General features: G+C 41.5%; 1 pseudogene; it reads right to left on the bottom strand.

The window, feature by feature from the left end:
- The window catches only part of LOC121546639, a 190,722-nt pseudogene that overhangs the window by 106,990 nt on the left and 58,397 nt on the right, over positions 1-25,335 (bottom strand).

The raw sequence follows: 25,335 nt of genomic DNA, 5'->3' as shown, positions 1-25,335 counted from the left end.
ACATATTAAATATTATATTAATAAATATTAATATATATATATATATATACACAGGAGTACACTCTGCTAGCCACACACAACCTGGAAACAACAACATATTAAATATTATATTCATATTATTCTTATATATACACAACAACATTATTAGCACAACAACAACAATATTAACATAACAACAACATTATTGACTCGACCTGTACATCAACATTAACATTTCCTGCATGCTCGTTGCCCATATAAAAAAAAATCTCACCTTCTATTACAAACGTCTCGATGACAAAATACAACACCAAGATGAGCACCGTTATAGCTGACATCACCAGGCCTAGACAGAGAGAGAGAGAATGCTGTGTGACCATATAACTTTTAGCAGACGCTCTTATCCAGAGCGACTTACAGTTAGTGAGTGCATACATTTTTCATACTGGCCCCCCGTGGGAATCGAACCCACAACCCTGGCGTTGCAAGCGCCATGCTCTACCAACTGAGCTACAGGAGGGGCCAATGACGCTCTAATGTTACATAAGGCCATACAAATTTAATTGACTGTATAACAGAGGCGAGCAAAAAAAAAAAAGGAAGAAATATATAAAATTGACTCCAAATTCAAAATTTCAAATGGTGGGGTGCTTATATTTGTCCTGTTTCACATATGTACAAGTGTGTGACCTGTAAAAGTGTGTGGTATGAAATGGAAATGTGTTTTTTGCATATCCCACTCCCCTAAAACACAGGTAGGAGAGTGGGGTCACGGCCAGGGATCAGCCATTATCAACAGCAACCCTGGAGTAATTAGGGTTAAGTGCCTTGCTCAAGGGCACATTGACAGATTTGATACCAAGTGGCATGTTCTGGTCTCTATAGTGTTTTTTTTTCTTGTAATGAACTGCTTTCCTTCTTGTTGATACACAGTGCTCATGGACCTGACTTTTTTGAATTGTTGATTGAGCCTCACCACCTCTTCCCCCTTTAAGAACATCGGGACATCCGCAGTGGACACACATCTGGACATCCGCAGTGGACACACATCTGGACATCCACAGTGGACACACATCTGGACATCCACAGTGGACACACATCTGGACATCCACAGTGGACACACATCTGGACATCCACAGTGGACACACATCTGGACATCCACAGTGGACACACATCTGGACATCCACAGTGGACACACATCTGGACATCCACAGTGAATACACATCTGGACATCCACAGTGGACACACATCTGGACATCCACAGTGGACACACATCTGGACATCCACAGTGGACACACATCTGGACATCCACAGTGGACACACATCTGGACATCCACAGTGGGGACACATCTGGACATCCACAGTGAATACACATCTGGACATCCACAGTGGGGACACATCTGGACATCCACAGTGGACACACATCTGGACATCCACAGTGGACACACATCTGGGACTGCTGATTAATACTGTGTCTCACTCTTTTATTCCACAGGTTAGAGCCATTACATGGTGATATGGACTGTCTTATTGAAAGCCATTACCTGCTGGTGATATGGACTGTCTTATTGAAATCCATTACCTGGTGATATGGACTGTCTTATTGAAAGCCATTACCTGTTTATATGGACTGTCTTATTGAAAGCCATTACCTGCTGGTGATATGGACTGTCTTATTGAAAGCCATTACCTGGTGATATGGACGGTCTTATTGAAAGCCATTACCTGTTGATATGGACTGTCTTATTGAAAGCCATTACCTGTTGATATGGACTGTCTTATTGAAAGCCATTACCTGTTGATATGGACTGTCTTATTGAAAGCCATTACCTGTTGATATGGACTGTCTTATTGAAAGCCATTACCTGTTGATATGGACTGTCTTATTGAAAGCCATTACCTGCTGGTGATATGGACTGTCTTATTGAAATCCATTACCTGGTGATATGGACTGTCTTATTGAAAGCCATTACCTGGTGATATGGACTGTCTTATTGAAAGCCATTACCTGTTGATATGGACTGTCTTATTGAAAGCCATTACCTGCTGGTGATATGGACTGTCTTATTGAAAGCCATTACCTGGTGATATGGACTGTCTTATTGAAAGCCATTACCTGTTGATATGGACTGTCTTATTGAAAGCCATTACCTGGTGATATGGACTGTCTTATTGAAAGCCATTACCTGTTGATATGGACTGTCTTATTGAAAGCCATTACCTGCTGGTGATATGGACTGTCTTATTGAAAGCCATTACCTGGTGATATGGACTGTCTTATTGAAAGCCATTACCTGTTGATATGGACTGTCTTATTGAAAGCCATTACCTGCTGGTGATATGGACTGTCTTATTGAAAGCCATTACCTGGTGATATGGACTGTCTTATTGAAAGCCATTACCTGGTGATATGGACTGTCTTATTGAAAGCCATTACCTGTTGATATGGACTGTCTTATTGAAAGCCATTACCTGCTGGTGATATGGACTGTCTTATTGAAAGCCATTACCTGGTGATATGGACTGTCTTATTGAAAGCCATTACCTGTTGATATGGACTGTCTTATTGAAAGCCATTACCTGCTGGTGATATGGACTGTCTTATTGAAAGCCATTACCTGGTGATATGGACTGTCTTATTGAAAGCCATTACCTGTTGATATGGACTGTCTTATTGAAAGCCATTACCTGTTGATATGGACTGTCTTATTGAAAGCCATTACCTGCTGGTGATATGGACTGTCTTATTGAAATCCATTACCTGGTGATATGGACTGTCTTATTGAAAGCCATTACCTGTTGATATGGACTGTCTTATTGAAAGCCATTACCTGCTGGTGATATGGACGGTCTTATTGAAAGCCATTACCTGTTGATATGGACTGTCTTATTGAAAGCCATTACCTGGTGATATGGACTGTCTTATTGAAAGCCATTACCTGTTGATATGGACTGTCTTATTGAAAGCCATTACCTGCTGGTGATATGGACTGTCTTATTGAAAGCCATTACCTGGTGATATGGACTGTCTTATTGAAAGCCATTACCTGTTGATATGGACTGTCTTATTGAAAGTCATTACCTGCTGGTGATATGGACTGTCTTATTGAAAGCCATTACCTGGTGATATGGACTGTCTTATTGAAAGCCATTACCTGTTGATATGGACTGTCTTATTGAAAGCCATTACCTGTTGATATGGACTGTCTTATTGAAAGCCATTACCTGCTGGTGATATGGACTGTCTTATTGAAATCCATTACCTGGTGATATGGACTGTCTTATTGAAAGCCATTACCTGTTGATATGGACTGTCTTATTGAAAGCCATTACCTGCTGGTGATATGGACTGTCTTATTGAAAGACATTACCTGGTGATATGGACTGTCTTATTGAAAGCCATTACCTGCTGATATGGACTGTCTTATTGAAAGCCATTACCTGCTGGTGATATGGACTGTCTTATTGAAAGCCATTACCTGGTGATATGGACTGTCTTATTGAAAGCCATTACCTGTTGATATGGACTGTCTTATTGAAAGCCATTACCTGTTGATATGGACTGTCTTATTGAAAGCCATTACCTGCTGGTGATATGGACTGTCTTATTGAAATCCATTACCTGGTGATATGGACTGTCTTATTGAAAGCCATTACCTGTTGATATGGACTGTCTTATTGAAAGCCATTACCTGCTGGTGATATGGACGGTCTTATTGAAAGCCATTACCTGTTGATATGGACTGTCTTATTGAAAGCCATTACCTGGTGATATGGACTGTCTTATTGAAAGCCATTACCTGTTGATATGGACTGTCTTATTGAAAGCCATTACCTGCTGGTGATATGGACTGTCTTATTGAAAGCCATTACCTGGTGATATGGACTGTCTTATTGAAAGCCATTACCTGTTGATATGGACTGTCTTATTGAAAGTCATTACCTGCTGGTGATATGGACTGTCTTATTGAAAGCCATTACCTGGTGATATGGACTGTCTTATTGAAAGCCATTACCTGTTGATATGGACTGTCTTATTGAAAGCCATTACCTGTTGATATGGACTGTCTTATTGAAAGCCATTACCTGCTGGTGATATGGACTGTCTTATTGAAATCCATTACCTGGTGATATGGACTGTCTTATTGAAAGCCATTACCTGTTGATATGGACTGTCTTATTGAAAGCCATTACCTGCTGGTGATATGGACTGTCTTATTGAAAGCCATTACCTGGTGATATGGACTGTCTTATTGAAAGCCATTACCTGCTGATATGGACTGTCTTATTGAAAGCCATTACCTGCTGGTGATATGGACTGTCTTATTGAAAGCCATTACCTGCTGATATGGACTGTCTTATTGAAAGCCATTACCTGGTGATATGGACTGTCTTATTGAAAGCCATTACCTGGTGATATGGACTGTCTTATTGAAAGCCATTACCTGCTGGTGATATGGACTGTCTTATTGAAAGCCATTACCTGCTGGTGATATGGACTGTCTTATTGAAAGCCATTACCTGCTGGTGATATGGACTGTCTTATTGAAAGCCATTACCTGCTGGTGATATGGACTGTCTTATTGAAAGCCATTACCTGGTGATATGGACTGTCTTATTGAAAGCCATTACCTGGTGATATGGACTGTCTTATTGAAAGCCATTACCTGGTGATATGGACTGTCTTATTGAAAGCCATTACCTGGTGATATGGACTGTCTTATTGAAAGCCATTACCTGCTGGTGATATGTACTGTCTTATTGAAAGCCATTACCTGCTGGTGATATGGACTGTCTTATTGAAATCCATTACCTGGTGATATGGACTGTCTTATTGAAAGCCATTACCTGTTGATATGGACTGTCTTATTGAAAGCCATTACCTGCTGGTGATATGGACTGTCTTATTGAAAGCCATTACCTGGTGATATGGACTGTCTTATTGAAAGCCATTACCTGCTGATATGGACTGTCTTATTGAAAGCCATTACCTGCTGGTGATATGGACTGTCTTATTGAAAGCCTTTACCTGCTGATATGGACTGTCTTATTGAAAGCCATTACCTGTTGATATGGACTGTCTTATTGAAAGCCATTACCTGCTGGTGATATGGACTGTCTTATTGAAAGCCATTACCTGCTGATATGGACTGTCTTATTGAAAGCCATTACCTGCTGATATGGACTGTCTTATTGAAAGCCATTACCTGGTGATATGGACTGTCTTATTGAAAGCCATTACCTGGTGATATGGACTGTCTTATTGAAAGCCATTACCTGCTGGTGATATGGACTGTCTTATTGAAAGCCATTACCTGCTGGTGATATGGACTGTCTTATTGAAAGCCATTACCTGCTGGTGATATGGACTGTCTTATTGAAAGCCATTACCTGGTGATATGGACTGTCTTATTGAAAGCCATTACCTGGTGATATGGACTGTCTTATTGAAAGCCATTACCTGGTGATATGGACTGTCTTATTGAAAGCCATTACCTGGTGATATGGACTGTCTTATTGAAAGCCATTACCTGCTGGTGATATGTACTGTCTTATTGAAAGCCATTACCTGTTGATATGGACTGTCTTATTGAAAGCCATTACCTGGTGATATGGACTGTCTTATTGAAAGCCATTACCTGCAGGTGATATGGACTGTCTTATTGAAAGCCATTACCTGGTGGTGATATGGACTGTCTTATTGAAAGCCATTACCTGGTGATATGGACTGTCTTATTGAAACATCTCTGAACCACATACTGTATAAAACATTTCTCATCCCAAATGAATTGGACAGTTTTCTGTTTTTGTCTAGACAGTTTAATTTTGTCATACAAGCACCTTGTTTTCTCACATTCAACACAGTTGATGGTTTCTCTCACCTTTGCACTGACCATAACAGCACTCCTCTTCACTTCTCTGTTGGCTGTTATAGAAGGCCTTGGCAGTGGTGTCCAAGCTGTACAGAAAATCACATTTCTGGTACTCATGTCTGACTGCTGTCAATGTTGGATCAGGCACAAACCTTCATTTCTTGAATTGTTATTCTGGCAGGCATGGAGCATTAGTGCGGTTCCACCATGAATAATCTCCTTCACATGTCTTGATCTGCACCATGTATTGAGACATCTTGAAATGTCTGTCCTGGAATTGCTTGTACCGTTCCTTGTCAAGGTCCTTCCTGCTGAGGTCATGTATCGTGTCAACTTCTATAATCAATGATGTTGAATTGTTGCGCAATAATGGCAATTTCACCCTGTGTTGCGGGCTGATGTACTTCAATGTGTGTTCCTTCCGCTTAAGTCGGTCAAACCGATCACTCACAAGAGCTGCAACATGATCTATGCTCTTTTCAAAGGTCCCTTTCAGGTCTGGGTGTTTTGGTGATTGTTTCATGTAGGCTCGTCATTATGCTGCACTTCTTCACACGCTTCTCCTTTGGTTTTTCCATCTTCTCCCTGGCCAGGGCTGTTCCCTGCAGTCCCAAGTTTAGAAGGGAATTCACGCTCTTGGCAGGGTTGGCCCAGCTGTCACCTGGTGCTGTTCTACAGGCGATAAGCATGTCAAGATCCAGTTGAATAAACAGGAGTGTGAGGCATGCTTGAACAGAACAGAGCTATAGGTGGTTCTGTGGTCTGGCCCACCATCAGATTGAATTATCAAGATTAATTTGTTGAGAGAGACTCAATCTTCACTGTAGTTCCATCTTCTAAAGACAGGGACGCAACTTTCACTGGGGACGGGGGGACATGTCCCCCCCACATTCTGTAATTGCATTTTTGTCACCCCCAGTTTTATAATTGGAATGTGATACAAAACAAGGCAACGGTTTGCTTTAGGACCATGCGGACACCTCCGAACGGTCAGGTAGGCTGCTTGGAATGTTTATCTCACTGGATAAAAAAATTAAATAATTATGTCCCCCCCCAACTTCTAAAACCAAAGTTGCGCCCCCTGTCTAAAGATGCTGAGATTTGTGTGTCGAAGAGGGCTGGATGGCTGGAAAACCTTGTCCTTGACAGTGACATGCACTTTCTCATTATAAAAATGACCCAGATGGAGATGCTGGGATGTCTGGGATCAACATGATAGATTGGTACAATTCCGCTGATGCAGTCGGCAGCTGCTAGAACTGTCCCAGTCATATGAGCAAAGCTTAAAGACCTGCCTCTGTTACACCTACAGGCTGGCCAGGTCCTCCGACAGGGATGATTGCCTCATCATCCACACTTAACATTTCACACTCCTGCTGCCACATGCAGGCAAACTGTTTCATGTAGTTCCACTGTCCTGCAACAAACTTTGAGTCCTGATGTCCCTTCCTAATTGATCGCCCGAGATTGGACCATTAACTTGAGGTCAACCCTTCCTGTGTACTGGAGAGCAGACTTGGACCATGGATTCTTGGGTGTAAACTGCAGTCGCAGCCACTGTGTTCATGGGATTTTAGTTTCTGGTGGAAGCCGCTTTTCCACTGTGTCACTCAAGTCCTCCACTGATATAGCAAAAGGTAAGAACTAGTACTCCCCATGTCTGTGATCGTTGACCTGAGCTGTGTATTGGTCAACATACTTCTCTACTTCCTCCCAAAAGGGCTGGAATGAGGATTGTGGTTTGCCATTCAGCTTCCTTAAATCCATGATCAGGTCTGGGTCATCACCATTGTCACGCCCTGGCTCTGGGGACTCTAGTATGTTGAGCCAGGGTGTGAGTGTTCATTTGTTTATGTTCTAGTTTGTATTTCTATGTTGGCCTGAGTGACTCCCAATCAGAGGCAACGAGTGTCAGCTGGTTGTCTCTGATTGGGAGCCATATTTAAACTGTCTATCTTTCCCTTTGTGTTTGTGGTTTCTTGTTCTTATTTGGTTTGTTTATGTAACCAGAGACATCACGTTTTCGTCTGTTGTTTTGATCGTGTGATCATACTCTAATAAATATAAATATGTTCACCTTCAACGCTGCGCATTGGTCCTCCTCCTTAGACGATCGTGACAACCATCAAGGAGGAACAAGGATACTCTCTGGGTCATCACCATCAAGCAGGAACAAGGATACTCTCTGGGTCATCACCATCAAGGAGGAACAAGGATACTCTCTGGGTCATCACCATCAAGCAGGAACAAGTATACTCTCTGGGTCATCACCATCAAGGAGGAACACGGATACTCTCTGGGTCATCACCATCAAGGAGGAACAAGGATACTCTCTGGGTCATCACCATCAAGGAGGAACAAGGATACTCTCTGGGTCATCACCATCAAGCAGGAACACGGATACTCTCTGGGTCATCACCATCAAGGAGCAACACGGATACTCTCTGGGTCATCACCATCAAGCAGGAACAAGTATACTCTCTGGGTCATCACCATCAAGGAGGAACACGGATACTCTCTGGGTCATCACCATCAAGGAGGAACAAGGATACTCTCTGGGTCATCACCATCAAGGAGGAACAAGGATACTCTCTGGGTCATCACCATCAAGCAGGAACACGGATACTCTCTGGGTCATCACCATCAAGGAGCAACACGGATACTCTCTGGGTCATCACCATCAAGGAGGAACACGGATACTCTCTGGGTCATCACCATCAAGGAGGAACAAGGATACTCTCTGGGTCATCACCATCAAGGAGGAACAAGGATACTCTCTGGGTCATCACCATCAAGCAGGAACACGGATACTCTCTGGGTCATCACCATCAAGGAGCAACACGGATACTCTCTGGGTCATCACCATCAAGCAGGAACAAGGATACTCTCTGGGTCATCACCATCAAGGAGCAACAAGGATACTCTCTCATCAAGCAGACCCTGTTCAGCATCATCTGTCAGAAACTGCTGTTCACTTTGGCAGCATGTGCTTTTTGCTCTAGTGTGGTATGTTGGTATTTATTTTCTCAGTGTGGAGATGACATAAGCTTACCTGGTCTCATGAAGCCACTGCTATCTGACAGAAGCTTACCTGGTCTCATGAAGCCATCGCTATCTGACAGAAGCTTACCTGGTCTCATGAAGCCATCGCTATCTGACAGAAGCTTGCCTGGTCCCATGAAGCCATCGCTATCTGACAGAAGCTTGCCTGGTCCCATGAAGCCATCGCTATCTGACAGAAGCTTGCCTGGTCCCATGAAGCCATCGCTATCTGACAGACGCTTGCCTGGTCTCATGAAGCCACTGCTATCTGACAGAAGCTTGCCTGGTGCTATGAAGCCATCGCTATCTGACAGAAGCTTGCCTGGTCTCATGAAGCCATCGCTATCTGACAGAAGCTTGCCTGGTGCTATGAAGCCATCGCTATCTGACAGAAGCTTGCCTGGTCTCATGAAGCCATCGCTATCTGAGGATACCTTCCATATGTATATCAGAGTGCTAGGTAGTTACCACAGGCATACTTGTAGAAAGTAAAAGTCAATGGAAGTTTCAAGTTATCAATCCATTTCCTACCCTGGAATGTGTCTTCAGGAGAGGAGTCCAGTAGGAAGCGGGGGTGATGTTGGGGCATTTTCTCCAAAGCTTGCAACAGAGTGATGTACTGGGGGCTTACCGGTCCGCATGATGTTCTCACCGTGTAGCATAAAACATCCAAATCTGGTGTGTGTTTGTGAGTGGACTGTTGGTGACGTCCCCATGGATCTGTTACGTGCATCACATCTTCTCTGAAATCTCATTTGACTTGGAATACAGAACAAAGAAACAGGCAGAGACGTTTTTAAAACATAAAGCTTTTGGAAATACATCATAGATGGTGCCGCTTTCCATCATCACACAGTGAATCTACAAGGAGTAGTAGCTTTCCATCATCACACAGTGAATCTACAAGGAGTAGTAGCTTTCCATCATCACACAGTGAATCTACAAGGAGTAGTAGCTTTCCATCATCACAGAGTGAATCTACAAGGAGTAGTAGCTTTCCAACCGCAGACACAGTGAATCTACAAGGAGTAGTAGCTTTCCATCATCACAGTGAATCTACAAGGAGGAGTAGCTTTCCATCATCATACACAGTGAATCTACAAGGAGTAGTAGCTTTCCATCATCACACAGTGAATCTACAAGGAGTAGTAGCTTTCCATCATCACAGAGTGAATCTACAAGGAGTAGTAGCTTTCCAACCGCAGACACAGTGAATCTACAAGGAGTAGTAGCTTTCCATCATCACAGTGAATCTACAAGGAGTAGTAGCTTTCCATCATCACACAGTGAATCTACAAGGAGTAGTAGCTTTCCAACATCACACAGTGAATCTACAAGGTGTAGTATCTTTACAACATCACACAGTGAATCTACAAGGAGTAGTAGCTTTCCAACATCACACAGTGAATCTACAAGGAGTAGTAGCTTTCCATCATCACACAGTGAATCTAAAAGGAGTAGTAGCTTTCCAACACCACAGTGAATCTACAAGGAGAAGTAGCTTTCCATCATCAGACAAAGTGAATCTACAAGGAGTAGTAGATTTCCATCATCACAGTGAATCTACAAGGAGAAGTAGCTTTCCAACATCACACAGTGAATCTACAAGGAGAAGTAGCTTTCCATTATCAGACAGAGTGAATCTACAAGGAGTAGTAGCTTTCCACCATCACACAGTGAATCTACAAGGAGTAGTAGCTTTACAACACCACACAGTGAATCTACAAGGAGTAGTAGCTTTCCAACATCACCACAGTGAATCTACAAGGAGTAGTAGCTTTCCATCATCAGACACAGTGAATCTACAAGGAGTAGTAGCTTTCCATCATCACAGTGAATCTACAAGGAGAAGTAGCTTTCCAACATCACAAAGTGAATCTACAAGGAGAAGTAGCTTTCCATTATCAGACAGAGTGAATCTACAAGTAGTAGTAGCTTTCCATCATCACAGTGAATCTACAAGGAGAAGTAGCTTTCCAACATCACAAAGTGAATCTACAAGGAAAAGTAGCTTACCATTATCAGACAGAGTGAATCTACAAGGAGTAGTAGCTTTCCACCATCACACTGTGAATCTACAAGGAGTAGTAGCTTTACAACATCACACAGTGAATCTACAAGGAGTAGTAGCTTTCCAACATCACAACAGTGAATCTACAAGGAGTAGTAGCTTTCCAACATCACCACAGTGAATCTACAAGGAGTAGTAGCTTTCCATCATCACACAGTGAATCTACAAGGAGTAGTAGCTTTCCAACACCACAGTGAATCTACAAGGAGTAGTAGCTTTCCAACATCACCACAGTGAATCTACAAGGAGTAGTATTTTTCCAACATCACACAGTGAATGTACAAGGAGTAGTAGCTTTCCATTATCACACAGTGAATCTAGAAGGAGTAGTTGCTTTCCATCACCACAGTGAATCTACAAGGAGAAGTAGCTTTCCATCATCACACAGTGAATCTACAAGGAGTAGTAACTTTCCAACCGCAGGCACAGTGAATCTACAAGGAGTAGTAGCTTTCCAACATCACACAGTGAATCTACAAGGAGTAGTAGCTTTCCATCATCACAAACAGTAAATCTACAAGGAGTAGTAGCTTTACAACATCACACAGTGAATCTACAAGGAGTAGTAGATTTCCATCACCACAAAGTGAATCTACAAGGAGTAATAGCTTTCCATCACCACAGTGAATCTACAAGGAGTAGTAGCTTTCCATCACCACAGTGAATCTACAAGGAGGAGTAGCTTTCCATCATCATACACAGTGAATCTACAAGGAGTAGTAGCTTTCCGTCATCACACAGTGAATCTACAAGGAGTAGTAGCTTTCCATCATCTCACAGTGAATCTACAAGGAGTAGTAGCTTTCCATCACCACAGTGAATCTACAAGGAGTAGTAGCTTTCCATCACCACAGTGAATCTACAAGGAGTAGTAGCTTTCCATCATCACACAGTGAATCTACAAGGAGTAGTAGCTTTCCAACATCACACAGTTAATATTCAAGGAGTAGTAGCTTTCCATCATCACACAGTGAATCTACAAGGAGTAGTAGCTTTCCATCACCACAGTCAATCTACAAGGAGTAGTAGCTTTCCATCATCACAGTGAATCTACAAGGAGTAGTAGCTTTCCATCATCACACAGTGAATCTACAAGGAGTAGTACCTTTCCGTCATCACACAGTGAATCTAAAAGGAGTAGTAGCTTTCCATCATCACATAGTGAATCTACAAGGAGTAGTAGCTTTCCATCACCACAGTTAATCTACAAGGAGTAGTAGCTTTCCAACATCACACAGTTAATTTTCAAGGAGTAGTACCTTTCCGTCATCACACAGTGAATCTAAAAGGAGTAGTAGCGTTCCAACAACACACAGTGAATCTACAACGAGTAGCTTTCCAACCATCAAACACAGTGAATTTACAAGGAGTAGTAGCTTTCCATAATCCGACACAGTGAATCTACAAGGAGTAGTAGCTTTCCAACATCACACAGTGAATCTACAAGGATTAGTAGCTTTCCATCATCACACAGTGAATCTACAAGGAGTAGTAGCTTTCAACATCACACAATGAATCTACAAGGAGTAGTAGGTTTCCATCACCAGACACAGTGAATCTACAAGGAGTAGTAGCTTTCCATCACCACAGTGAATCTACAAGGAGTAATAGCTTTCCATCATCACAGTGAATCTACAAGGAGTAGTAGCTTTCCATCATCATACAGTGAATCTACAAGGAGTAGTAGCTTTCCATCATCATACAGTGAATCTACAAGGAGTAGTAGCTTTCCAACATCACACAGTGAATATACAAGGAGTAGTAGCTTTCCAACATCACACAGTGAATCTACAAGGAGTAGTAGCTTTCCATCATCACACAGTGAATCTACAAGGAGTAGTAGCTTTCCATCATCACAGTGAATCTACAAGGAGTAGTAGCTTTACAACATCACACAGTGAATCTACAAGGAGTAGTAGCTTTCCAACATCACACAGTGAATCTACAAGGAGTAGTACATTTCCATCACCACAGTGAATCTACAAGGAGTAGTAGCTTTCCAACATCACACAGTGAATCTACAAGGAGTAGTAGCTTTACAACATCACACAGTGAATCTACAAGGAGTAGTAGCTTTCCAACATCACACAGTGAATCTACAAGGAGTAGTAGCTTTCCAACATCACCACAGTGAATCTACAAGGAAGAGTAGCTTTCCATCATCACACAGTGAATCTACAAGGAGTAGTAGCTTTCCATCCCAACAGTGAATCTACAAGAAGAAGTAGCTTTCCATTATCAGACACAGTGAATCTACAAGGAGTAGTAGCTTTCCATCATCACACAGTGAATCTACAAGGAGTAGTAGCTTTCCATCATCACACAGTGAATCTACAAGGAGTAGTAGCTTTCCAACCGCAGGCACAGTGAATCTACAAGGAGTAGTAGCTTTCCATCATCACAGAGTGAATCTACAAGGAGTAGTAGCTTTCCATCATCACAAACAGTAAATCTTTAAGGAGTAGTAGCTTTACAACATCACACAGTGAATCTACAAGGAGTAGTAGATTTCCATCACCACAAAGTGAATCTACAAGGAGTAATAGCTTTCCATCACCACAGTGAATCTACAAGGAGTAGTAGCTTTCCATCACCACAGTGAATCTACAAGGAGGAGTAGCTTTCCATCATCATACACAGTGAATCTACAAGGAGTAGTAGCTTTCCATCATCACACAGTGAATCTACAAGGAGTAGTAGCTTTCCATCATCACACAGTGAATCTACAAGGAGTAGTAGCTTTCCATCATCACACAGTGAATCTACAAGGAGTAGTAGCTTTCCATCACCACAGTCAATCTACAAGGAGTAGTAGCTTTCCATAATCCGACACAGTGAATCTACAAGGAGTAGTAGCTTTCCAACATCACACAGTGAATCTACAAGGATTAGTAGCTTTCCATCATCACACAGTGAATCTACAAGGAGTAGTAGCTTTCCAACATCACACAGTGAATCTACAAGGAGTAGTAGGTTTCCATCACCAGACACAGTGAATCTACAAGGAGTAGTAGCTTTCCATCACCACAGTGAATCTACAAGGAGTAATAGCTTTCCATCATCACAGTGAATCTACAAGGAGTAGTAGCTTTCCATCATCATACAGTGAATCTACAAGGAGTAGTAGCTTTCCATCATCATACAGTGAATCTACAAGGAGTAGTAGCTTTCCAACATCACACAGTGAATATACAAGGAGTAGTAGCTTTCCAACATCACACAGTGAATCTACAAGGAGTAGTAGCTTTCCATCATCACACAGTGAATCTACAAGGAGTAGTAGCTTTCCATCATCACAGTGAATCTACAAGGAGTAGTAGCTTTACAACATCACACAGTGAATCTACAAGGAGTAGTAGCTTTCCAACATCACACAGTGAATCTACAAGGAGTAGTACATTTCCATCACCACAGTGAATCTACAAGGAGTAGTAGCTTTCCAACATCACACAGTGAATCTACAAGGAGTAGTAGCTTTACAACATCACACAGTGAATCTACAAGGAGTAGTAGCTTTCCAACATCACCACAGTGAATCTACAAGGAAGAGTAGCTTTCCATCATCACACAGTGAATCTACAAGGAGTAGTAGCTTTCCATCCCAACAGTGAATCTACAAGAAGAAGTAGCTTTCCATTATCAGACACAGTGAATCTACAAGGAGTAGTAGCTTTCCATCATCACACAGTGAATCTACAAGGAGTAGTAGCTTTCCATCATCACACAGTGAATCTACAAGGAGTAGTAGCTTTCCAACCGCAGGCACAGTGAATCTACAAGGAGTAGTAGCTTTCCATCATCACAGAGTGAATCTACAAGGAGTAGTAGCTTTCCATCATCACAAACAGTAAATCTTTAAGGAGTAGTAGCTTTACAACATCACACAGTGAATCTACAAGGAGTAGTAGATTTCCATCACCACAAAGTGAATCTACAAGGAGTAATAGCTTTCCATCACCACAGTGAATCTACAAGGAGTAGTAGCTTTCCATCACCACAGTGAATCTACAAGGAGGAGTAGCTTTCCATCATCATACACAGTGAATCTACAAGGAGTAGTAGCTTTCCATCATCACACAGTGAATCTACAAGGAGTAGTAGCTTTCCATCATCACACAGTGAATCTACAAGGAGTAGTAGCTTTCCATCATCACACAGTGAATCTACAAGGAGTAGTAGCTTTCCATCACCACAGTCAATCTACAAGGAGTAGTAGCTTTCCATCATCACAGTGAATCTACAAGGAGTAGTAGCTTTCCATCATCACACAGTGAATCTACAAGGAGTAGTACCTTTCCGTCATCACACAGTGAATCTAAAAGGAGTAGTAGCTTTCCATCATCACACAGTGAATCTACAAGGAGTAGTAGCTTTCCATCACCACAGTAAATCTACAAGGAGTAGTAGCTTTCCAACATCACACAGTTAATCTTCAAGGAGTAGTACCTTTCCGTCATCACAAAGTGAATCTAAAAGGAATAGTAGCGTTCCAACAACACACAGTGAATCTACAAGGAGTAGTAGCTTTCCACCATCAAACACAGTGAATTTACAAGGAGTAGTAGCTTTCCATAATCCGACACAGTGAATCTACAAGGAGTAGTAGCTTTCCAACATCACACAGTGAATCTACAAGGATTAGTAGCTTTCCATCATCACACAGTGAATCTACAAGGAGTAGTAGCTTTCCAACATCACCACAGTGAATCTACAAGGAGTAGTAGCTTTCCATCACCAGACACAGTGAATCTACAAGGAGTAGTAGCTTTCCATCACCACAATGAATCTACAAGGAGTAGTAGCTTTCCATCATCACAGTGAATCTACAAGGAGTAGTAGCTTTCTTACATCACACAGTGAATCTACAAGGAGTAGTAGCTTTCCATCATCACAGTGAATCTACAAGGAGTAGTAGCTTTACAACATCACACAGTGAATCTACAAGGAGTAGTAGCTTCCCAACATCACACAGTGAATCTACAAGGAGTAGTAGCTTTCCATCATCACACAGTGAATCTACAAGGAGTAGTAGCTTTCCATCATCACAGTGAATCTACAAGGAGTAGTAGCTTTACAACATCACACAGTGAATCTACAAGGAGTAGTAGCTTCCCAACATCACACAGTGAATCTACAAGGAGTAGTAGCTTTCAACATCACCACAGTGAATCTACAAGGAGTAGTAGCTTTCCAACATCACACAGTGAATCTACAAGGAGTAGTAGCTTTCCAACATCACCACAGTGAATCTACAAGGAAGAGTAGCTTACCATCATCACACAGTGAATCTACAAGGAGTAGTAGCTTTCCATCCCAACAGTGAATCTACAAGAAGTAGTAGCTTTCCAATATCAGACACAGTGAATCTACAAGGAGTAGTAGCTTTCCATCATCACACAGTGAATCTACAAGGAGTAGTAGCTTTCCATCATCACACAGTGAATCTACAAGGAGTAGTAGCTTTCCATCACCACAGTCAATCTACAAGGAGTAGTAGCTTTCCATCATCACAGTGAATCTACAAGGAGTAGTAGCTTTCCATCATCACACAGTGAATCTACAAGGAGTAGTACCTTTCCGTCATCACACAGTGAATCTAAAAGGAGTAGTAGCTTTCCATCATCACATAGTGAATCTACAAGGAGTAGTAGCTTTCCATCACCACAGTAAATCTACAAGGAGTAGTAGCTTTCCAACATCACACAGTTAATCTTCAAGGAGTAGTACCTTTCCGTCATCACAAAGTGAATCTAAAAGGAATAGTAGCGTTCCAACAACACACAGTGAATCTACAAGGAGTAGTAGCTTTCCAACCATCAAACACAGTGAATTTACAAGGAGTAGTAGCTTTCCATAATCCGACACAGTGAATCTACAAGGAGTAGTAGCTTTCCAACATCACACAGTGAATCTACAAGGATTAGTAGCTTTCCATCATCACACAGTGAATCTACAAGGAGTAGTAGCTTTCCAACATCACACAGTGAATCTACAAGGAGTAGTAGGTTTCCATCACCAGACACAGTGAATCTACAAGGAGTAGTAGCTTTCCATCACCACAGTGAATCTACAAGGAGTAATAGCTTTCCATCATCACAGTGAATCTACAAGGAGTAGTAGCTTTCCATCATCATACAGTAAATCTACAAGGAGTAGTAGCTTTCCATCATCATACAGTGAATCTACAAGGAGTAGTAGCTTTCCAACATCACACAGTGAATATACAAGGAGTAGTAGCTTTCCAACATCACACAGTGAATCTACAAGGAGTAGTAGCTTTCCATCATCACACAGTGAATCTACAAGGAGTAGTAGCTTTCCATCATCACAGTGAATCTACAAGGAGTAGTAGCTTTACAACATCACACAGTGAATCTACAAGGAATAGTAGCTTTCCAACATCACACAGTGAATCTACAAGGAGTAGTACATTTCCATCACCACAGTGAATCTACAAGGAGTAGTAGCTTTCCAACATCACACAGTGAATCTACAAGGAGTAGTAGCTTTACAACATCACACAGTGAATCTACAAGGAGTAGTAGCTTTCCAACATCACACAGTGAATCTACAAGGAGTAGTAGCTTTCCAACATCACCACAGTGAATCTACAAGGAAGAGTAGCTTTCCATCATCACACAGTGAATCTACAAGGAGTAGTAGCTTTCCATCCCAACAGTGAATCTACAAGAAGAAGTAGCTTTCCATTATCAGACACAGTGAATCTACAAGGAGTAGTAGCTTTCCATCATCACACAGTGAATCTACAAGGAGTAGTAGCTTTCCATCATCACACAGTGAATGTACAAGGAGTAGTAGCTTTCCAAACGCAGGCACAGTGAATCTACAAGGAGTAGTAGCTTTCCATCATCACAGAGTGAATCTACAAGGAGTAGTAGCTTTCCATCATCACAAACAATAAATCTTTAAGGAGTAGTAGCTTTACAACATCACACAGTGAATCTACAAGGAGTAGTAGATTTCCATCACCACAAAGTGAATCTACAAGGAGTAATAGCTTTCCATCACCACAGTGAATCTACAAGGAGTAGTAGCTTTCCATCACCACAGTGAATCTACAAGGAGGAGTAGCTTTCCATCATCATACACAGTGAATCTACAAGGAGTAGTAGCTTTCCATCATCACACAGTGAATCTACAAGGAGTAGTAGCTTTCCATCATCACACAGTGAATCTACAAGGAGTAGTAGCTTTCCATCATCACACAGTGAATCTACAAGGAGTAGTAGCTTTCCATCACCACAGTCAATCTACAAGGAGTAGTAGCTTTCCATCATCACAGTGAATCTACAAGGAGTAGTAGCTTTCCATCATCACACAGTGAATCTACAAGGAGTAGTACCTTTCCGTCATCACACAGTGAATCTAAAAGGAGTAGTAGCTTTCCATCATCACACAGTGAATCTACAAGGAGTAGTAGCTTTCCATCACCACAGTAAATCTACCAGGAGTAGTAGCTTTCCAACATCACACAGTTAATCTTCAAGGAGTAGTACCTTTCCGTCATCACAAAGTGAATCTAAAAGGAGTAGTAGCGTTCCAACAACACACAGTGAATCTACAAGGAGTAGTAGCTTTCACCATCAAACACAGTGAATTTACAAGGAGTAGTAGCTTTCCATAATCCGACACAGTGAATCTACAAGGAGTAGTAGCTTTCCAACATCACACAGTGAATCTACAAGGATTAGTAGCTTTCCATCATCACACAGTGAATCTACAAGGAGTAGTAGCTTTCCAACATCACACAGTGAATCTACAAGGAGTAGTAGGTTTCCATCACCAGACACAGTGAATCTACAAGGAGTAGTAGCTTTCCATCACCACAGTGAATCTACAAGGAGTAATAGCTTTCCATCATCACAGTGAATCTACAAGGAGTAGTAGCTTTCCATCATCATACAGTGAATCTACAAGGAGTAGTAGCTTTCCATCATCATACAGTGAATCTACAAGGAGTAGTAGCTTTCCAACATCACACAGTGAATATACAAGGAGTAGTAGCTTTCCAACATCACACAGTGAATCTACAAGGAGTAGTAGCTTTCCATCATCACACAGTGAATCTACAAGAAGTAGTAGCTTTCCATCATCACAGTGAATCTACAAGGAGTAGTAGCTTTACAACATCACACAGTGAATCTACAAGGAGTAGTAGCTTTCCAACATCACACAGTGAATCTACAAGGAGTAGTACATTTCCATCACCACAGTGAATCTACAAGGAGTAGTAGCTTTCCAACATCACACAGTGAATCTACAAGGAGTAGTAGCTTTCCATAATCTGACACAGTGAATCTAAAAGGAGTAGTAGCTTTCCAACATCACGCAGTGAATCTACAAGGAGTAGTAGCTTTCCATCATCACACAGTGAATCTACAAGGAGTAGTAGCTTTCCAACATCACACAGTGAATCTACAAGGAGTAGTAGGTTTCCATCACCAGACACAGTGAATCTACAAGGAGTAGTAACTTTCCATCACCACAGTGAATCTACAAGGAGTAGTAGCTTTCCACCATCACACACAGTGAATTTACAAGGAGTAGTAGCTTTCCATAATCCGACACAGTGAATCTACAAGGAGTAGTAGCTTTCCATAATCCAACACAGTGAATCTACAAGGAGTAGTAGCTTTCCATCATCACACAGTGAATCTACAAGGAGTAGTAGCTTTCCAACATCACCACAGTGAATCTACAAGGAGTAGTAGCTTTCCATCACCAGACACAGTGAATCTACAAGGAGTAGTAGCTTTCCATCACCACAATGAATCTACAAGGAGTAGTAGCTTTCCATCATCACAGTGAATCTACAAGGAGTAGTAGCTTTCCATCATCACACAGTGAATCTACAAGGAGTAGTAGCTTTCCATCATCATACAGTGAATCTACAAGGAGTAGTAGCTTTCCAACATCACACAGTGAATATACAAGGAGTAGTAGCTTTCCAACATCACACAGTGAATCTACAAGGAGTAGTAGCTTTCCATCATCACACAGTGAATCTACAAGAAGTAGTAGCTTTCCATCATCACAGTGAATCTACAAGGAGTAGTAGCTTTACAACATCACACAGTGAATCTACAAGGAGTATTAGCTTTCCAACATCACACAGTGAATCTACAAGGAGTAGTACATTTCCATCACCACAGTGAATCTACAAGGAGTAGTAGCTTTCCAACATCACACAGTGAATCTACAAGGAGTAGTAGCTTTACAACATCACACAGTGAATCTACAAGGAGTAGTAGCTTTCCAACATCACACAGTGAATCTACAAGGAGTAGTAGCTTTCCAACATCACCACAGTGAATCTACAAGGAAGAGTAGCTTTCCATCATCACACAGTGAATCTACAAGAAGTAGTAGCTTTCCAATATCAGACACAGTGAATCTACAAGGAGTAGTAGCTTTCCATCATCACACAGTGAATCTACAAGGAGTAGTAGCTTTCCATCATCACACAGTGAATCTACAAGGAGTAGTAGCTTTCCAACCGCAGGCACAGTGAATCTACAAGGAGTAGTAGCTTTCCATCATCACAGAGTGAATCTACAAGGAGTAGTAGCTTTCCATCATCACAAACAGTAAATCTTTAAGGAGTAGTAGCTTTACAACATCACACAGTGAATCTACAAGGAGTAGTAGATTTCCATCATCACACAGTGAATCTACAAGGAGTAGTAGCTTTCCATCACCACAGTGAATCTACAAGGAGTAGTAGCTTTCCATCACCACAGTGAATCTACAAGGAGGAGTAGCTTTCCATCATCATACACAGTGAATCTACAAGGAGTAGTAGCTTTCCATCATCACACAGTGAATCTACAAGGAGTAGTAGCTATCCATCATCACACAGTGAATCTACAAGGAGTAGTAGCTTTCCATCATCACACAGTGAATCTACAAGGAGTAGTAGCTTTCCATCACCACAGTGAATCTACAAGGAGTAGTAGCTTTCCATCACCACAGTGAATCTACAAGGAGTAGTAGCTTTCCATCATCACACAGTGAATCTACAAGGAGTAGTAGCTTTCCAACATCACACAGTTAATATTCAAGGAGTAGTAGCTTTCCATCATCACACAGTGAATCTACAAGGAGTAGTAGCTTTCCATCACCACAGTGAATCTACAAGGAGTAGTAGCTTTCCATCATCACAGTGAATCTACAAGGAGTAGTAGCTTTCCATCATCACACAGTGAATCTACAAGGAGTAGTACCTTTCCGTCATCACACAGTGAATCTAAAAGGAGTAGTAGCTTTCCAACATCACACAGTTAATATTCAAGGAGTAGTAGCTTTCCATCATCACACAGTGAATCTACAAGGAGTAGTAGCTTTCCATCACCACAATGAATCTACAAGGAGTAGTAGCTTTCCATCATCACAGTGAATCTACAAGGAGTAGTAGCTTTCTTACATCACACAGTGAATCTACAAGGAGTAGTAGCTTTCCATCATCACAGTGAATCTACAAGGAGTAGTAGCTTTCCAACATCACACAGTGAATCTACAAGGAGTAGTAGCTTTCCAACATCACACAGTGAATCTACAAGGAGTAGTAGCTTTCCAACATCACACAGTGAATCTACAAGGAGTAGTAGCTTTCCATCATCACAGTGAATCTACAAGGAGTAGTAGCTTTACAACATCACACAGTGAATCTACAAGGAGTAGTAGCTTTCCAACATCACACAGTGAATCTACAAGGAGTAGTAGCTTTCCATCACCACAGTGAATCTACAAGGAGTAGTAGCTTTCCAACATCACACAGTGAATCTACAAGGAGTAGTAGCTTTACAACATCACACAGTGAATCTACAAGGAGTAGTAGCTTTCCATCCCCACAGTGAATCTACAAGAAGTAGTAGCTTTCCATTATCAGACACAGTGAATCTACAAGGAGTAGTAGCTTTCCATTATCAGACACAGTGAATCTACAAGGAGTAGTAGCTTTCCATCATCGCACAGTGTATCTACAAGGAGTAGTAGCTTTCCAACCGCAGACACAGTGAATCTACAAGGAGTAGTAGCTTTCCATCATCACAAACAGTGAATCTACAAGGAGTAGTAGCTTTACAACATCACACAGTGAATCTACAAGGAGTAGGAGCTTTCCATCACCACAAAGTGAATCTACAAGGAGTAATAGCTTTCCATCACCACAGTGAATCTACAAGGAGTAGTAGCTTTCCATCACCACAGTGAATCTACAAGGAGGAGTAGCTTTCCATCATCATACACAGTGAATCTACAAGGAGTAGTAGCTTTCCATCATCACACAGTGAATCTACAAGGAGTAGTAGCTTTCCATCATCACACAGTGAATCTACAAGGAGTAGTAGCTTTCCATCATCACACAGTGAATCTACAAGGAGTAGTAGCTTTCCAACACCACAGTGAATCTACAAGGAGTAGTAGCTTTCCATCACCACAGTGAATCTACAAGGAGTAGTAGCTTTCCATCATCACACAGTGAATCTACAAGGAGTAGTAGCTTTCCAACATCACACAGTTAATCTTCAAGGAGTAGTAGATTTCCATCATCACACAGTGAATCTACAAGGAGTAGTAGCTTTCCATCACCACAGTGAATCTACAAGGAGTAGTAGCTTTCCATCATCACAGTGAATCTACAAGGAGTAGTAGCTTTCCATCGTCACACAGTGAATCTACAAGGAGTAGTAGCTTTCCATCACCACAGTGAATGTACAAGAAGTAGTAGCTTTCCATCATCACACAGTTAATCTACAAGGAGTAGTAGCTTTCCAACATCACACAGTTAATCTTCAAGGAGTAGTACCTTTCCGTCATTAAACAGTGAATCTAAAAGGAGTAGTAGCGTTCCAACAACACACAGTGAATCTACAAGGAGTTGTAGCTTTCCACCATCAAACACAGTGAATTTACAAGGAGTAGTAGCTTTCCATAATCCGACACAGTGAATCTAAAAGGAGTAGTAGCTTTCCAACATCACACAGTGAATCTACAAGGAGTAGTAGCTTTCCATCATCACACAGTGAATCTACAAGGAGTAGTAGCTTTCCAACATCACACAGTGAATCTACAAGGAGTAGTAGGTTTCCATCACCAGACACAGTGAATCTACAAGGAGTAGTAACTTTCCATCACCACAGTGAATCTACAAGGAGTAGTAGCTTTCCAACATCACACAGTGAATCTACAAAGATTAGTAGCTTCCCATCATCACACAGTGAATCTACAAGGAGTAGTAGCTTTCCAACATCACACAGTGAATCTACAAGGAGTAGTAGCTTTACAACATCACACAGTGAATCTACAAGAAGTAGCTTTCCAACATCACATAGTGAATCTACAAGGAGTAGTAGCTTTCTACCATCACACACAGTGAATCTACAAGGAGTAGTAGCTTTCCATCATCACAGTGAATCTACAAGGAGTAGTAGCTTTACATCACACAGTGAATCTACAAGGAGTAGTAGCTTTCCATCATCATACAGTGAATCTACAAGGAGTAGTAGCTTTACAACATCACACAGTGAATATACAAGGAGTAGTAGCTTTCCATCACCAGACACAGTGAATCTACAAGGAGTAGTAGCTTTCCAACATCACACAGTGAATCTACAAGGAGTAGTAGCTTTCCATCATCACAAACAGTGAATCTACAAGGAGTAGTAGCTTTACAACATCACACAGTGAATCTACAAGGAGTAGTAGCTTTCCATCACCACAAAGTGAATCTACAAGGAGTAGTAGCTTTCCATCACCACAGTGAATCTACAAGGAGTAGTAGATTTCCATCACAACAGGAATCTACAAGGAGAAGTAGCTTTCCATCATCACACACAGTGAATCTACAAGGAGTAGTAGCTTTCCATCATCACACAGTGAATCTACAAGGAGTAGTAGCTTTCCATCATCACACAGTGAATCTACAAGGAGTAGTAGCTTTCCATCATCACACAGTGAATCTACAAGGAGTAGTAGCTTTCCATCACCACAGTGAATCTACAAGGAGTAGTAGCTTTCCATCACCACAGTGAATCTACAAGGAGTAGTAGCTTTCCAACATCACACAGTGAATCTACAAGGAGCAGTAGCTTTCCAACATCACACAGTGAATCTACAAGGAGTAGTAGCTTTCCATCATCACACAGTGAATCTACAAGGAGTAGTAGCTTTCCATCACCACAGTGAATCAACAAGGAGTAGTAGCTTTACAACATCACACAGTGAATCTACAAGGAGTAGTAGCTTTCCAACATCACAGAGTGAATCTACAAGGAGTAGTAGCTTTCCATCACCACAGTGAATCTACAAGGAGTAGTAGCTTTCCATCATCACACAGTGAATCTACAAGGAGTAGTAGCTTTACAACATCACACAGTGAATCTACAAGGAGTAGTAGCTTTCCAACATCACACAGTGAATCTACAAGGAGTAGTAGCTTTCCAACATCACCACAGTGAATCTACAAGGAAGAGTAGCTTTCCATCATCACACAGTGAATCTACAAGGAGTAGTAGCTTTCCATCCCCACAGTGAATCTACAAGAAGTAGTAGCTTTCCATTATCAGACACAGTGAATCTACAAGGAGTAGTAGCTTTCCATCATCAGACACAGTGAATCTACAAGGAGTAGTAGCTTTCCATCATCACACAGTGAATCTACAAGGAGTAGTAGCTTTCCAACCGCAGGCACAGTGAATCTACAAGGAGTAGTAGCTTTCCATCATCACAAACAGTGAATCTACAAGGAGTAGTAGCTTTACAACATCACACAGTGAATCTACAAGGAGTAGGAGCTTTCCATCACCACAAAGTGAATCTACAAGGAGTAATAGCTTTCCATCACCACAGTGAATCTACAAGGAGTAGTAGCTTTCCATCATCACACAGTGAATCTACAAGGAGTAGTAGCTTTCCAACATCACACAGTGAATCTACAAGGAGTAGTAGCTTTCCAACATCACACAGTGAATCTACAAGGAGTAGTAGCTTTCCATCATCACAAACAGTGAATCTACAAGGAGTAGTAGCTTTACAACATCACACAGTGAATCTACAAGGAGGAGTAGCTTTCCATCATCATACACAGTGAATCTACAAGGAGTAGTAGCTTTCCATCATCACACAGTGAATCTACAAGGTGTAGTAGCTTTCCATCATCACACAGTGAATCTACAAGGAGTAGTAGCTTTCCATCATCACACAGTGAATCTACAAGGAGTAGTAGCTTTCCATCACCACAGTGAATCTACAAGGAGTAGTAACTTTCCATCACCACAGTGAATCTACAAGGAGTAGTAGCTTTCCATCATCACACAGTGAATCTACAAGGAGTAGTAGCTTTCCAACATC

The sequence above is a fragment of the Coregonus clupeaformis genome, chromosome 30, assembly GCF_020615455.1.
Source record: "Coregonus clupeaformis isolate EN_2021a chromosome 30, ASM2061545v1, whole genome shotgun sequence".
Taxonomy (NCBI): Eukaryota; Metazoa; Chordata; class Actinopteri; order Salmoniformes; family Salmonidae; genus Coregonus; species Coregonus clupeaformis.
The sequence above is the reverse complement of the archived record's forward strand: the minus strand, read 5'-3'. Positions and strand labels throughout refer to the sequence as shown.